Genomic DNA, 15,718 nt, shown 5'->3' with positions numbered 1-15,718 from the left:
TGACTCAAACCAGTTGCTCTGAATGAATGAAAAGTCCCCTTAACTGGAAAAACTTTTAAAAAATTTCCTGTGTGGGTGTATTTCCTGCTTTTGTAAACCTATTTAATATTGTTTGAATTCTCTTCCTTTGGACAATACTTTCCCCAATTACATTACCTCTCAGTTTTACTGATGTTCAAAACCGGAAACGCAGGGATAAAGTCCTGCTTCAGGACTTTCAAGTGATTAGTTTGATTTATTCTGGAAAGCTCAGGCTCAAGTTGAGCTCCGAAAGATGATTAGGATTTGGAGCAGTGGTTTTCTGGGTAAGGCTTTGAAGGCAGTATGTATGGACAACAGTGAGATGACTCATCCCTATTAAAAACCTGGATATTCAAAGTAATATCCCTCAAAGAGCCTCATCTAGACTCTATTCTCTTTGGCTCTCTGTTCCAGTGGCTCAGATCACCTTTCAACGTCTCAAATCTGTCCTGCTCACTCTTACCCCAGGGCCTTTGAACATGTTCTTCCCTTCCCTGGATGCTCTTCCTCTTCCTTGCCACTTTTCTTTCTTTCTTTCTTTCTTTCTTTCTTTCTTTCTTTCTTTCTTTCTTTCTTTCTTTCTCTTTCTTTCTTTCTTTCCTTCCTTCTCTTTCATCTCTTTTCTTTCTTTCTTTCTTTCTTTCTTTCTTTCTTTCTTTCTTTCTTTCTTTCTTTCTTTCTGTTTCCACTGCATTTATTACTAATATAAAAAATGTTAAAAAGAAAAAAAATTCATTCTTAGTTCTCCAACGGCTCTCATCCTTCCCTCTTGCCCACACAACTCCTGACCCATTTCCTCAGGGCCAGTGCAAAACCGAACCTGTTCACTGCCGTTTTCACAGAAAACAACCAGTGCCAGGGATGTAGGGAAGAAGGTTAGACGAGGGCAACAGTTCCGTCCAGGTTCCACCCAAGGGTAGGCCAGGTGGAGATTCACAGAATTCAGACGAAAGGGCTGGTGGCCTCACAATGACGTACTCTAACTAAAGTGGGCTGGAGAGGAGATAGGATAGCCCGTAAGAGGCTTTAGAGGACATCTCATGGGCTTGTGTCAAACCCCAAAAAACCGACACCAGGAGAATGGGGAGACCAGGGAGGCAGTCTTGCAGAAAGTTTCACAATTCTCCCATGTTGGGAGGTGTGGAAAATCTAGAGGGCATCAAGAGCCTCACTCATTTTGGCAGAAAAACTTACTCTAGTGTTGGGAAGTCACAATGATGCCACGGACACTGAGAAAGGCTACGTACGAGGGGATGCACAATTTCACAAAGCACAGTGATCACAGATGAGTGGTGGGTATCATGCTACTGACGCAGGATCTACAAAATCCAAAAGCAGGGAGAGTGGCCTTGCAGGGAATAACTCTGCACCAGTCATCCGTACTTGACCCCAGGTCAACCTGGTGAGTTTCACAGAGCAACTGGCAACTTTGGGGGTAGGGTTTGTCACATAAAAAGGACTTAAAACAAGCAGCTAGAAGAAGGGAATGGCAGGAAACTGCTCCAGGGCTCTTAGGAATCGAGGGCAGTGCCGAGGGCTGGGTGGACACATAGATGCACAAGAAACAGCACCAAAGAGCTTTCCTGTTCAGCAGTCAATCGGCGAAGGGGAAGAGGATCCAGGAGGCAGTTGAAGAGAGCAAAGGTGGGGTCCTGAAGGCGAGTCTCTGGAGGCTGAATCGGAAGAAAGCCCACACGCTGGGCACCAGTGATGAAACAAAACTCTGGACCCCAAATGGGGGAGGTGAGAGATGGGGGTGGGTGGAACAGCCTCACAGTAGCCGTCACAGGGCCACAGGGAAATGTATGGCCCCTAGGTCAGAGGGCTCCTTCCAGCCTGGATGGGAAGGCACAGTCTCACAGAGGAGGTCCATTGACCCCTGGGTGGTAGAAGGCACAGAGGTCCTCATATCAACAGCGGCCCTTTTTGGCAAAGTGTCGGCAGACGGGGTGGTTGGGTTTGTCTTCCATAACTTGGGGGCCATCGTTGGGCGGGCAGGTATTTTTGATAAGGGACCAACTTTTGAGCCTTCGGGGATTTCTCTGCTCTTTGTGAAAGCCTCCTCTGGAAGGACCCCCATGGCCTGGTCCAGGAAAAGGAGGTTCAGTATTGGCCCCCCACCAGCCACGACCATATGGGCCGCACCTGGGGCCCAGGCCTCCCCGGATTGGGCCTCTGCCCCTGGGAGGAGGTGGGAGGCTCAGCAGTGGTGGAATCATTGGTCCCCTTGATCCTGGAGGACCTCTGTGAAGAGAGTCTGCATTCTTTTCTGTCTGGCTCCTTTGGCTCAACACCGTGTTTGTGAGATTCATCCAGGTTGCCTGTAGCAGGAGTTCGTTCATTTTCATTGCAGTGTAGTATCCCGTTGCATGCACACACAACAACTTGTTTATCCCATTCTACCGATGGTGGACATGTGGCTGGATTCCAGTTTGGGGCTGACTTGGGATCACCAGGCTTTCCATTGGCCATGGGGGGAGGGCCCAGAGGCTGGGTGGTCCGATGGGACTCCCATCCTCCTCGTCTCCAGTCTGTTGCGGTGGTGGCGGCTGCTGCTGATTCTGCTTCTTTCGTTTGGGCATCGTGGTTGCGGCAATGGGTGCAGCGGGATTTGGAGGGCAGTGAGGAAGGGCTTCCTACTTTATTTCTATTCTCCTCTCAGGTATCTGTCCTTTGCTTTATGAATAATTTTCTGATTCCCACCAAAGATCAAATTCCCCTATGATAACTTACCATGAATGTAATTTTACATTATTATGTGATTCCATGATTAGTGTCTATCTCTCTTTCTGGAATGTAAACTTTTTGAGGACAGGAACTAACTATGTCCTTTACTTTTACATTTTGGCCCACCGTCTCACAAAGAGTACGCACTCAGGTAATAATTGTTTAATTTCTCTCATTTGCTAATTAGTTAACATATAGCTGAACAGTGTAGAGATCTACAAAGTCCATCTTTATTTTTTTAAAGATTTTATTTATTTATTCATGAGAGACCCACAGAGAGAGGCAGAGACATAGGCAGAGGGAGAAGCAGGCTCCCTGCAGGGAGCCTGCTGAGGGACTCGTTCCCAGGACCCCAGGATCACGCCCTGAACTGGAGGCAGGGTCTCAACCACTGAGCCACCCAAGCGCCTCAAAGTCCATCTTGAAAGACATAATGTCCAGACCCAAAACTGCTTGGAATTTGAGAGGCCTAAGTTACTCCCACTCATTAAAAGAAACAAAGATATGCAAAACAGACTTAGAAACATTATGCTCTTTTAAATGTTTACATTGAGACAATTAACACTTTAACACATAATACAATATAATTTTCTACTCACAAGATAATTATAGGATTTATTAAATTATTCCTTCATGGTGTACTCAAGCAGTGTGGAATGGTATTGGTGTTCAAGCTTAAAGGCATATAATAATGGACGTCTTTCTTCAGCCCCAGTATTTCTTGGCTGTCTGAATAGCCTCCTCCAGTTGAGGCCCTTTGGGAAAGCAATGTCTGAGCCACATCCCCTCCCGGCTACACCCATCCCTTGATAGGACAGGCCTGACTAACGGTATTCATCTATCCAAAGAAAGAGCCAAGTAGAAAGAGATTTACAAGCCTTGGAAAAGAAGAATTAGGGAGGTAGACCCTGGCAAGTTCTGCCCTGCACAGCATACACCTTGACCTTGGACACTCATCTCACTTGTATGGAAGGTCAAGCCCTTAGAGATGAGCTGGAAGTGTCCAGTGATCATGGCTCCATGATGCTCACATGGCCCTGCGTTTGAGTTCTCCAGATAGCACGTGATTATAATCTGACTTCTAGTGTTGGCAGCGCAGTGAGCCAGGTCATCTTCTATTAATCACCCCACCTCCTATTTAGCATTATGGGAATATGGGAATATTGCAGCATAAGATAGTCCCTACTTCCAGCAATTCTGGGACTATCTGAATTACCAGACAATTTTTTTTTCAGGCACAGAGATATATTGAGTGATTTAATGAACATAAAAAATATTTAGTGCATAACCCAAAAGTCTAGGTAGGTAGATTGCACACGGACCATGCTAATTCCTGGTTTACCTTCAATCTTTAAAGACCATTTGCTTCACTCATCCTTACTCTTTTCCTTGTAGAGGAACGAGGAACCTTGAGATGCACTTACCTCTGTATTTAGCTAAGGTATAGGGTGACTAGGAATAAATGTACCAAAGTCGGGTGTCCACAGCCTCTTTCGGGCCCGAGAAAGTATAGCAGTGAGAGATGATTTTGTTTTGTATCAAAAATATACTTTCGTATCCTTGTTGCTTTTTGAAAGACATGATAGTAATGATTTTACTTACATCAGTATGGTTGCTAAACTGTTTCTCTGAGTGGCAGACTGCTCTGAGATTGGGCTTGTTGGAACCCCAGTTCTGAGTTTGGGTCTGATATTGGACCAAGGTAGTTGTCTCCCCATAGTCTTTCTTCTTGCCTCAGGCTTTGTAGCTTCCATCCTGATTACGATCTTCCAGGAAGTTGTTGGCTGGAGGTAGCCTACTGTGTTAGCCTGGATCCTCCCAAAGTGGATCCTGAGGCAAAGATTTGAGTTTTGGTAGATTATTTGGGATTGTGCTTCCAGAAGAAGTGAAGCAGGGAAGAACTGGGCAGAATGTGGCCACTGAGGCTGGTGCTGATATGTGTGACTGCTCTTTAATCCTTTGGAAGCTTCTGAGGAGCTTCATGAAATGTTTCTCAAAATTGTCCTCTTAGAGGGACGCCTGGTGGCTCAGTGGTTGAGTCTGCTTTGGGCTCCAGTTGTGATCCCGGGGTCCAGGGATCCAGTCCCACATTAGGTTCCCTGCAGGGCATCTGCTTCTTCTACCTGTGTCTCTGCCTCTCTCTGTGGGTCTTTCATGAATAAATAAATACAATCTTTTTTTTAAAAAAAATTGTCCTCTTAGGGAACAAAAAAGGGGAAAGCATTTATTCATTGGCTCCAGTCTTCTAATGGTCAAGGGTGGCCTCAGAGGCTTTCATTGTTCTGGGCTTTTTGGCTTGTGTACGTCTGACAGTTGAGCAGCGTTAAAAGATAAACTGAGGCACATTAACGCTTTTAAGAGTTTATTTGAGCAAAAATTGGTTCCAGTTAGGCAGCCCCAAACCAGAAGCTATTAGGGGTGTTCTGTTGCCAGGCACCATGGGAAAGATGTTTATAGAAGATGTGGATGCAAAGCAAGGAAATATTTGTTTGACTAAAGCTTAAAGCCTAGTTGGCTATTTGTGATTGGTTGTCCTTCGGTTTCCATTTCTTAACCTTGAGCATTTACATACAGTTTAGATTTTGGTTTGCATACCAAGCTGCCGGGGCATTAGAGCCATTCAGCCTAATGGCCTCCTTGTCTAATTAAGGGCAGGGTCTCAGGGATGTGCTACCTTGTGAGGTTAGAGCAGCCGCAAGGCATAAAGCAAAAGGCTTCTAGTGTGGCACAGAAACCAGATGGCCTTAGACAGTACTTGCTGAGAGCCGGTTGCCCCAACACTGGCATGTAAAACAGAGCATGTTGAAGAGCAGAGATTTCTGGGAAATGGCAGTGTGTCTGTCTGGATGGTGTATGTCAAGGAGAGCAGAGGGAGAAAAGGATGTGGAAGGCGATTGTGCAGTCTTATGGACCTTATTCTGAAAGCAAGAGGGAGCCAGTGAAATGTTAATGCAAAAGAGTGAACTCAATCGGTTTTAGGGGGAAAAAAAGCAAACATCAGTCACAGTGTACAGGATGGATTAATGGGGTGTGTGTAGCATGTGAGGGGAAGGGTGCTGGTTGTTATGGAAATCGGAAGACCTTTTAGGAGATAATACAGTCTAGGTGAGAGAATAAGAAGATCTAAAATAAGACTGTGACAGGTGGGGGTTACTGAAAGAGAGCTGGAACAAGGAAACTTGGCCATGAACGGGTGCAGTGATGGGCTTGTGACCCAGGCTGAGAGAGCAGAGTCTCATTCTCTTGGAACCACAAGCTGTAAAGCTGTGATCCTGAAGTTAGTGCTTACCTTGTCCTCCACCACGTGGAGGGACTGTACATGCGCTCCTTTTAAACACTTTGATTATTGCTGGGAAAGAGCATTTTTCAATACCTAACTGTTAATGTACACCATTGCCATTGTTCTCATTTTGTTTTTCTCTCAGAGCTTGGAGAACAAGGGGTATGGGGTGTGTGTGTGTGTGTGTGTTTGCGTGTGTGTGACAGAGAGAGAGAGAGAAACTGAGAGAGAGAGACTAAGAGAGAGAAACTAGGAGAGAGAGAAACTGAGAGAGAGAAGCTGAGAAAGAGAGAGAGAGAGAGTAACTTAATGCTGTCGAGTTCCTGTATCCAGTCTACTCTGAGGCCTGTTTTAAACCCTACTTTACATGGCTTGATGGTTTGTTTATATGAACATGTAATTTCCCCTTTTGGCTTAAACTACACTTGAGTTTTTCTCACAAGAGTCTTAACTAAAATAACATCTTTGTGCTTTTTTTCTACTCTAAATTATTTTTTCAATACATATTCTTTTAAGGGAAAGAATAGGTCCAAAATTATTACCAATTTATACCATCCCCAGAAATGTATAAAGATAACTCATCATACTCTTACAAATACTAATACAATTTTTTAAAACCCTTATTTGTTTCTTAGATTAAAAAAAATCTTGTTTAAAATTGCTTATTTTTAATTACCTGTAAGGTGGAAAATATTCCAATTCTATTTGTTTTATATCTTATTTTTTTTTTTTAAGTAGGTTCCGTACCCAGCGTGGACTCCAATGCAGGGCCTGAACTCACAACCCTGAGATTAAGACCTGAGCTGAGATGAAGAATCAGACACTCAACCAACCAAGCCACCCAGGTACTCCTGTTTTATATCTTCTTTTTTTGTTAATTTTCTAGTTATGTCTTTTTACCTATTATCCTTATTGGGATCTAATCAACTTAAAAAATAAGTTTGTGTGAATTTTTTCCAACAAAAGACTGTTAATTTGCCTGTCCTATTTATTTCAAATATTTTCCCCAGCTTGGTTGCTTGTTCTTAACTCTATTTATTGTTTCTTTTGGAGATACAGAAAGCATTAGGCATTTGAGTTTGTGTTTTCTTTCATAGCTCTTAAATTCAACAGGAAATAAAGCAGCTCTGCTTTTTTGCCTTTATGAGTTGTCTACAAATTTTTTTTTTTTTTTAAGAAATAGCTTTTGAAAATAGGAATCTTACATCATTAGTGTAGCAGCCATGGAGACTCTGCTTGAGAAGGAACTTTGCTTTGAGAAGGAACTCACCTTTCAGCAGTGAGGGACTCCATGAGCTGGCTTTCTAGCAGCAACGCCCTCAGGACCTGCCACAGCCTCTGAGTGGAGACCACTCTGCAGCAACCAGCCAATGACCGAGCATGGCAGGCGTCTTGGCCAGGCCATCTGTGCCCAACACAGGATCCCTCTACATTTGGGGCTTTATTAGCTTCAGGTGCACAGTATAGTGATCCAACGATTCTATACATTACGTAGTGCTCATCTTGACAAGTGCACTCCTTAACCCCGTTCACCTATTTCACCCATCACCCCACCCACCTCCTCTCCGGTAACCATCAGTTTGTTCTCCATGGTTAAGAGTCTGTTTCTTGGTTTACCTCTCTCTTCCCCCCTACTCCCCCCCGCTACGTTCATTTGTTTTCTTAAATTCCACATACGAGTAAAATCATATGGTATGTATTTTTCTCTGACTGGCTTACTTTGCTTAGCCTTATATTCTCTATAGATTCATCCATGTTGTTGCAAATGGCAACATTTCATTAATTTTTATGGCTGAATAATATTCAATTACACATTATATATAATAAATATATAATAAATTATATATTATAATATAATAAATTATATATATAATAAATAATGCTGCAATAAACTTAGGGGTATATATATTCCTTCAAATTAGTGTTTGGTATTCCTTGAGTAAATACCTAGTAATGAGATTACTGGATAACAGGGTAGCTCTATTTTTAATTAAAAAAACTTTTTAAAAAAGATTTATTTATTTTAGGGGGCGAGGGAGAGAGAGAGGGAGAGGGAGAGTGCCAAGCAGATTCCATGTTTAGTGCAGAGCCCAGTGCAGGGCTTGATCCCATGACCCTGAGATCACCCCCTGAGCTGAAACCAGGAGTCAGACACTCAACCAATTGTGCTACCCAGGAGCCCTGTCTATTTTTAATTTTTTGAGGAACCTCCATACTGTTTTCCACAGTGGCTGCAGCAGTTTACATTTCCACCAACAGTGCACAGGAGTTCCTTTTTCTTCACATCCTTGCCAACACTTGTTGTTTCCTTAGTTTTTGATTTTAGCCATTCTGACAGGACTGAGATGATACCTTGTTGTGGTTTTGATTTGCATTTCCGTGATGGTGAGTGATGTCAAGCACCTTTTTTTTATGTGTCTGGCAGCCATATGTATGGATTCTTTGGAGAATTGTCTGTTCATGTCCTCTGTCCATTTTTAAATTGGATTATTTGAGGATTTTTTTGTTGTTGAGTTCTATAATTTCTTTATATATTTTGGATTATAGTCCTTCTTTTTTTAAAAAAGATATTTATTTATTTATTTATTTATTTATTCATTCATGAGAGACACAGAGAGAGGTGGAGATATAGACAGAGGGAGAAGCAGGCTCCTCACAGGGAGCCCAAAGCGGGACTCGATCCCCATATCCAGGATCATGCCCTGAGCCAAAGGCAGACTCTACTCAACTACTGAGCCACCCAGGCTTCCCTGGATTCTAATCCTTTGTCATTTGTAAATATCTTCCCCGTTTCAGGAGGTTGTCTTTTAGTTTTGTTGGTTGTTTCCTTTGCTGTGAGGAAGTTTTTATTTTGATGGAGTCCCAATAGTTTATTTTTGCTATTGTTTCCCTTGCCTCGGGAGACATCTAGAGTATTCATTTTTAAGTCTAAAAACATAACATGTTTCTGCAATTATGCAAATATATGTAGCTCTTCAACTTGGATTTGCATTAAAAATTATACCGTGCAAATTTTTTTTAAATTTTATTTATTTATGATAGTCACAGAGAGAGAGAGAGAGAGAGGCAGAGACACAGGCAGAGGGAGAAGCAGGCTCCATGCAGGGAGCCCGACGTGGGACTCGATCCCAGGTCTTCAGGATCATACCCTGGGCCAAAGGCAGGTGCTAAACCGCTGCGCCACCCAGGGATCCCCACCGTGCAAATTTTTAATAAAAATATTCCTATTCCTAGGTATTTCAGTGTGTGAAAAAATATATATCACTTATAAGCAATTACGTGATAATTTAGGACAACAGAGCCAGTTGCTCTCACGAATGACCCTGGGTGTGAGGACCACAGAAGATGGAGGGAGGTAAAGAACAGTGGTGGCAACACCTCTTGGTTAGATGGAGTCCTGCCTCCTATACTGCGCAGCGTCCCAGCTGATCCATGGGCTCTGACCCTCATTTTTGTTTAGTTGATCAGCAACTTGTTGGCATAGCCTTCTACCCACCAAAAGGGCTAAATATCATTTGACTTTACAGTCTCCCTTGCAATTTAGAATCTGGACATAGATTCAAACTTGCCCTTAAAATACAGAAGGAAACCTGCTGCGTATCTAGAAAAGATTTGTGTGTGTGTGTGTGTGTGTGTGTGTGTTGGATAAAAGAGAGACAAGCAGGAAGACAGCCCATGCCTTCACTTTCTTCCTGTCCTTGAACACTGATTGTGAGGATGCAGTGTTTGGAGCTGTGGCAGTCATCTTGCAACCTTGAGGGGAAAGGGAGGAGGGAAAAAAAAAAAAAAAAGGGAAGGAGAATCCCACAAAAGCCATCCCAGAGACCCAACATTATGTCATTGCACCACCCAACTCTGGAATTGCCTAATGGAATAATAGAATGTTATCATTCATGCTTCCTGTCACATGAAACCAAAGCACATTAACTGATATATTTTTTGAATCTGCCTTTGCCTCCTTCAGCTTGGTATCATACAACCCATATCTGGTTGACAATCTTTCCACTTAGAATGTCTGGGCAGCCTAGTTACTATCTCCAGATCTCAACTTTTCTAGTTCTCTGATCTCCTGTACATTCTTCCTTCTTTTTTTTTTTTAAGATTTTATTTATTTATTTGACAGAGAGAGAGAGAGAGAGAGAGAGAGGGTGCACAAGCAGGGGGAGCGGCAGGCAAAGGGAGAGGGAGAAGCAGACTCCTTGCTGACCAGAGAGCCCAATGTGGGACTTGATCCTAGGACCCTGGGATTGTGACCTGGCCCAAGGCAGCTGCTTAACCAGCTGAGACACCCAAGTGCCCCTACATTTCTCCTTCTACCTTTAAACCCTCCCTATTGCACTAGGAACCATGGTTACACTGGGCCCATCTCCCCCTGGGGAGACACTGTCTTCCACTCTCACTCTGTATCCTACCTGACACTTGTTAAGAGCTTAAAAACAACACAAATTTTACACATCATCGCTATTGTGCACCTGTGCTGTTTTGTCTACTCATCACTTATTCTCACCTCTTCCTGGCAGATGTGTCTTGATTTCCTAGGAGGAGCTGCCTCTACTTTACTTTCAGTTCCTTTGTGTTCATGGCTTGGCTGCTCTTCCATTCTTCTAACCATCATTGATTGGTTCGTGCATGAGCAGGGACACAATTTGAGTCAATGAGCTCTAATTCTGGGACCTTTATTTTACCTGAGTGGAAAGAAATTTATGCTTTTTTGCTGAGATTGCCAGAGTCAGGTTGATGTGAGCCTGGACCTTCTGGGGCCTGTAGAAAGTTGAGCTAAGGAGAAATCAAAACAGGAAAATATCAACCAAGCAATGGAGAAAGAAAAAAAAATCAGGCCTGATGACATTGTTTGAGCTCCTGGACTTTTCTATCAAGTGACCAATGATTTCCCTTTTTTTGTTTTTCTTACACCAGTTTGAGTTTAGTTCCTTTTTTTTTAAAACTTTATTCAAATTTTTATTTAAATTCTAGTTAGTTAACATATAGCATAATACTAGTTTCAGGAGTAGAATTTAGTGATTCATCACTTACATGTAACATCCGGTGCTCATCACAACAAGTACCCTCCTTAATACACTTCATCCATTTAGCTTCATCCTCTGCCCACCTCACTCCACCAAATCCTGAGTTGTTCTCTATTGCTGAGTCTCTTATGATTTGTTACCCTCTCTCTTCCCCCCTTTCCGTGTGTTCATCTGTTTTGTTTCTTAAATTCTACATATGAGTGAAATCATATGGCATTTGTCTTTCTCTGACTGACTTATTTTGCTTAGCATGATAGCTCTATCATGTCATCTAGCTCCATCCATGTCATTGCAAATGGCAAGATTTCATTATTTTTGATGGCTGTTTGATATTCTGTTAAATAAACAAACAAACCACATCTTCTTTATCCATTCATCAGTTGATGGACCTTTGGGCTCTTTCCACAGTTTGGCTATTGTTGATGCTGCTGCTATAAACCTCATGGTGCATATACCCCTTTAAATTTGTATTTTTGTATCCTTTTGGTAAATACCTAGTAGTGCAATTGCTGGTGAATCATAGGGTAGTTCTGTTTTTAACTTTTTGAGGAACCTCCACACTGTTTTCCCGAGTGGCTGCACCAGTTTGCATTCCCACCAACAGTGCAGGATGGTTCCCCTTTCTCCACATCCTCGCCAACATCTGTTGTTTTCCGTGTTGTTAATTTTAGCCATTCTGACTGGTGTGAGGTGATATCTCATCCTAGTTTTGATTTGGACTTCCCTGATAGTGAGTGATGTTGAGCATCTTTTCACATGTCAGTTGGCCATCTTGGAAAAATGTCTATTCATGTCTTCTGCCTCTTAATTTCCCTCCCTCCCTCCCTCCCTCCCTCCCTCCCTCCCTCCCTCCCTCCCTCCCTCCCTTCCTTCCTTCCTTTTTTATAATTTTATAATTTTTTAAAAGATTTTATTTTATTTATACATGAGAGACACAGAGAGAGGCAGAGACACAGGCAGGGAGCCTGATGTGGGACTTGATCCAGGACCCTGGGATCACGACCTGAGCCAAAGGCAGATGCTCAACCACTGAGCCACCCAGGTGTCCCCTGCCCATTTTTTTTTTTTCTCTGCCCATTTCTTAACTGGTTTATTTGTTTTTGGGTGTTTGAGTTTGATAAGTTTTTTTTTTAATATTTTACTTATTTATTCATGACAGACATAGAGAGAGAGGCAGAGACATAGGCAGAGGGAGAAGCAGGCTCCCCGTGGGGAGCCTGGTGTGGGACTCCATCCCAGGACCCCAGGACCATGACCTGAGCTGAAGGCAAATGCTCAACTACTGAGCCACCCAGGTGCCCCTGATAAGTTCTTTATACATTTCCTATGAGTTTGGTTCTTGTCACTTGGACTTGCAACTGAGGAAGTCCTGATCATTAGAGGACCTGTAAATTCAAGGTCCAGGCCTCAATGATTTTTGGGTACTGATAGCTTATTACACCCATCTCCTCATCATAGGACCTTGGGTCCATTTAGGTTCGCACCTCAGGGCCTCTCAGTTATTTCTCTCAGTGTCTCATGTGTGTATGTATGGTCCTGACAAGGTCGCTCACATTCTTCAGGTCCAGTCTCTAGGTGATGTTTTCTGCTTATAAGTCTGAGCTGCCAGGGCTCTGCACAAAGACTGACTACTCTATTGTATCATCTCAGTTTAGATACCATTACAAATGCAAAGCAGCTGCCATGGATAAGAAGGTAAAATGGGTTCAATATGTAAAAGCATCGAAAACTCTCAGAGCCACAAGAAGAAAAATTTTACAATTTATTACCAAACCAATGCATTACACAGAAATTCAATTTTAAACTAAACAAGAATTTTAAAGATACTGACTTCTTATATAGAAAACCAGAATTCAGATTAAGTGAGGCACTCCATGGTAGTTGTGTGGTAAGAATTTCTAAGTACTCTTGGAAACTTGCTAAAATGAACATATGTTTAAGCATTTTTTTTTAAAAAGCTACAAAATACTAAAAGTAAAATTCCGTTATTGCCTTAAAAGCCAAGACTATCATGTATGTGCTAAGAACTACTATGTGGGGCTGGATTGCTATCCACAGTTTTAGTAAATAATTCAAAGTGATTCTGAGTTTATTGTTAGGTTAATGGTTTTTACTGAGCCCAACTGTCTACATTAAAGACAAATCAACTTGTGGTTGCTTTATTTAGGAAACATAAATCCTCAGGAAGTCTGTCAGTATAAAAGGGATACTTCAAAAGCCAATCTGTTCTGTTCTTTAAAGATGGGATAATGATTGGTTCTTAATTTGTCAGAAGAAATAACTGTAGTGGTAAAAGTTATCCTACAGCACTTTTGGATTGTTCATGATAGTCTAACAATATTAAAGCTTTTGATTTAGTGCAAAATGGTGCTGTGTGTAATCACAGTCTAAGTAAGTCTGAGTTCTCATTTCAGTTCAAGAATGAACTTGGCCACCCCATTGAAGCATCTTCCACCAAAATGGCTCTCCAGGGAGTATGGAGGTGACCTCTTTATTGTCCTGACCTATTTCAATTGGACTTTAAAATAGCAAGAAAAGAAAATATGAGGAGGTGGAGGTTGGAGTACTTGCAGTTTTGAAGACGTTATCACCTAAAAGCATAAGCTTTAATCAAACAAACTGTAAAATAAATGTATGACCCTTATGAAATGGTTGGAAATTATAACAACTACCGAATATTTGATGACATTAAAAATGACTTGATTTTTTTAAGTTATGATAATGGTATTGTGATTATGTTTAGAAAGAGTCATTATCTTTTAGGGAACCACACTGAAATGTTTGTGGATGGAATGATAGGATGTCTGGGGTTCCTTCAGAATAAAGGTGACATAATGGATGGGGGTATGGGAGAAATCAAAGTATCCATGAATTGATAATTGTTGAAACCAGGTGATGGGTAAGTGGGAATTTATGTTGCCATTCCCTCTATTTTAGTATTTGTTTAAAATTCACATATAACAAAAAGTTAAGGCAGCTCTTTCTGCCCATGAGTCCTGTCCCTGTGCTTTAATAAACCACCTTTTTGCACCAAAAAAAAAAAAAAAAAAGTCAAAGCATATAAAAAGTTTATGTCCTTTGGCAGCATTTAGGATGTTTTACCTTGGTATTCTTTTTCAAGAAGTTGATATATTGACAGCCTCCTTTTTCCAGCTTGTTTCTCATTCTTACTGTGAGTTGTCCTCAGGGCCTCCTTTCTTGTCATTCTTTTTCTGTTCCCTTTATTTTCTCATTTGCTCCCATGGCTTTCCTTATCAACCATGTGCTGATAAATCTCAAATCTGAATCTCCTCCCACCTATCCAACTCTATCTATGTATTTCCTGGCTCAGATGTCCCACAGGCACTCAGTTTGAGCTCATCATCTCCATTCCCAAAACCTACCTCTTTTTCCAAATTGCTCTCCTAGTGACCAGTGAGAATCAGGCGCATTTCTCTATTCAGTTCATGCCTATTATTCTAGTTCCTGCAATTAGGAATTGACTGTGTCTTATCTTATAGTCATTCATTTCATGAATGAATTCAATGTTTATTGAGTGCCTGTCATTGGGCATTCTATTATCTTGGAATTATATGTCTCATTGCCTAGCACAGTGCTGGGCATAGAATTAACTTGTCAAAGATCTCTTGTGGACTAATTCTTTTTTAATTAATGAAATATTTCAAACATGCAAGCAAAAAAAAAAAAAAAAGAGACTAAGGAATAAATAGTGATCTGTGTACCAAAGACCCAGCTCAGTAAATAAAATTTTGGAGATAAAATTCAAGCCTCTGTATACTCTTCATGACGCCATCTCTCTCCCTTCCTTTCCTTTCCCAAAAGCAGTCATTGTCCTCAATTTTATATTTACCATTCTGTTTTTTATTTTTGTTTGTTTTTTAGAGAGGGAGCGAGAGGGGAGGGCAGGGGGCAGAGGGAGAGGGGAGAGAGAATCTTAAGCAAGCTCCACACCCAGCATGGAGTCTGACTGGATCTCATGGCCCTGAGATCATAACCTGAATGGAAATCAAGAGTCAGACACTTAACCCACTGAGCCACCCAGGTCCCCCTGATATTTATCATTTTATTTTATTTTATTTTATTTTATTTTATTTTATTTTATTTTATTGATATTTATCATTTTAATGAATACATTTATATTTCTACTACTACGGAGTATTCTGAATTTTTCAAACTTCAATGAAATATACTATCGTATACTTTGACAGGTTTGTTGGCATAATGTGTGTTTTGGGGACTTATCCATGTTGATGCATGAGACTAGTTCATTCACTATCACTGTTGTACAGTATTTAATTGTTGTTTATCCATTCTCTTGTTGGTGAACATATAGATTGTATTCATTTTTTTTCACTATTATAAACATACTGCAATGAGCATTTCTCCTTGCTTACATGGGGAAGTAGAATTGCTGGTGACTTTACTAAATGTTACCAAATTATAAATGTTTATAATCTCAGGTGCAGATAGGACAATTCTTGTTGCTTTACATTCTTACCAACATTTGAATTATCAGACTTTATTTATTTGTTTGTTTATATTTGAGTATAATTGACACACAATGTTACCTTACTTTCAGGTGTACAACTTAGTGATTTGACAAGTTTATACATTATGCTAAGTTCACCCACCACACATCTGTGTGAACATCTGTGTCAATACA

The 15,718-nt window shown here is 41.3% G+C and overlaps 1 long non-coding RNA gene and 1 pseudogene across 1 annotated transcript; one reads left to right on the top strand and one right to left on the bottom strand.

The window, feature by feature from the left end:
- Positions 1 to 1,129: 1,129 nt before the first annotated feature.
- LOC118354434 (proline-rich protein 3-like) lies at positions 1,130 to 2,648 on the bottom strand (annotated as a pseudogene).
- On the top strand, positions 1,365 to 13,941 carry LOC125754500 (uncharacterized). Its single transcript, XR_007408882.1, has 3 exons — positions 1,365 to 1,764; positions 6,767 to 6,873; positions 13,470 to 13,941. It is a non-coding gene; the product is annotated as an uncharacterized LOC125754500 (long non-coding RNA).
- The last annotated feature ends 1,777 nt before the right edge of the window (positions 13,942 to 15,718 follow it).

Source organism: Canis lupus, chromosome 37 (assembly GCF_003254725.2).
Source record: "Canis lupus dingo isolate Sandy chromosome 37, ASM325472v2, whole genome shotgun sequence".
NCBI classification, from domain to species: domain Eukaryota; kingdom Metazoa; phylum Chordata; class Mammalia; order Carnivora; family Canidae; genus Canis; species Canis lupus.
The sequence above is the reverse complement of the archived record's forward strand: the minus strand, read 5'-3'. Positions and strand labels throughout refer to the sequence as shown.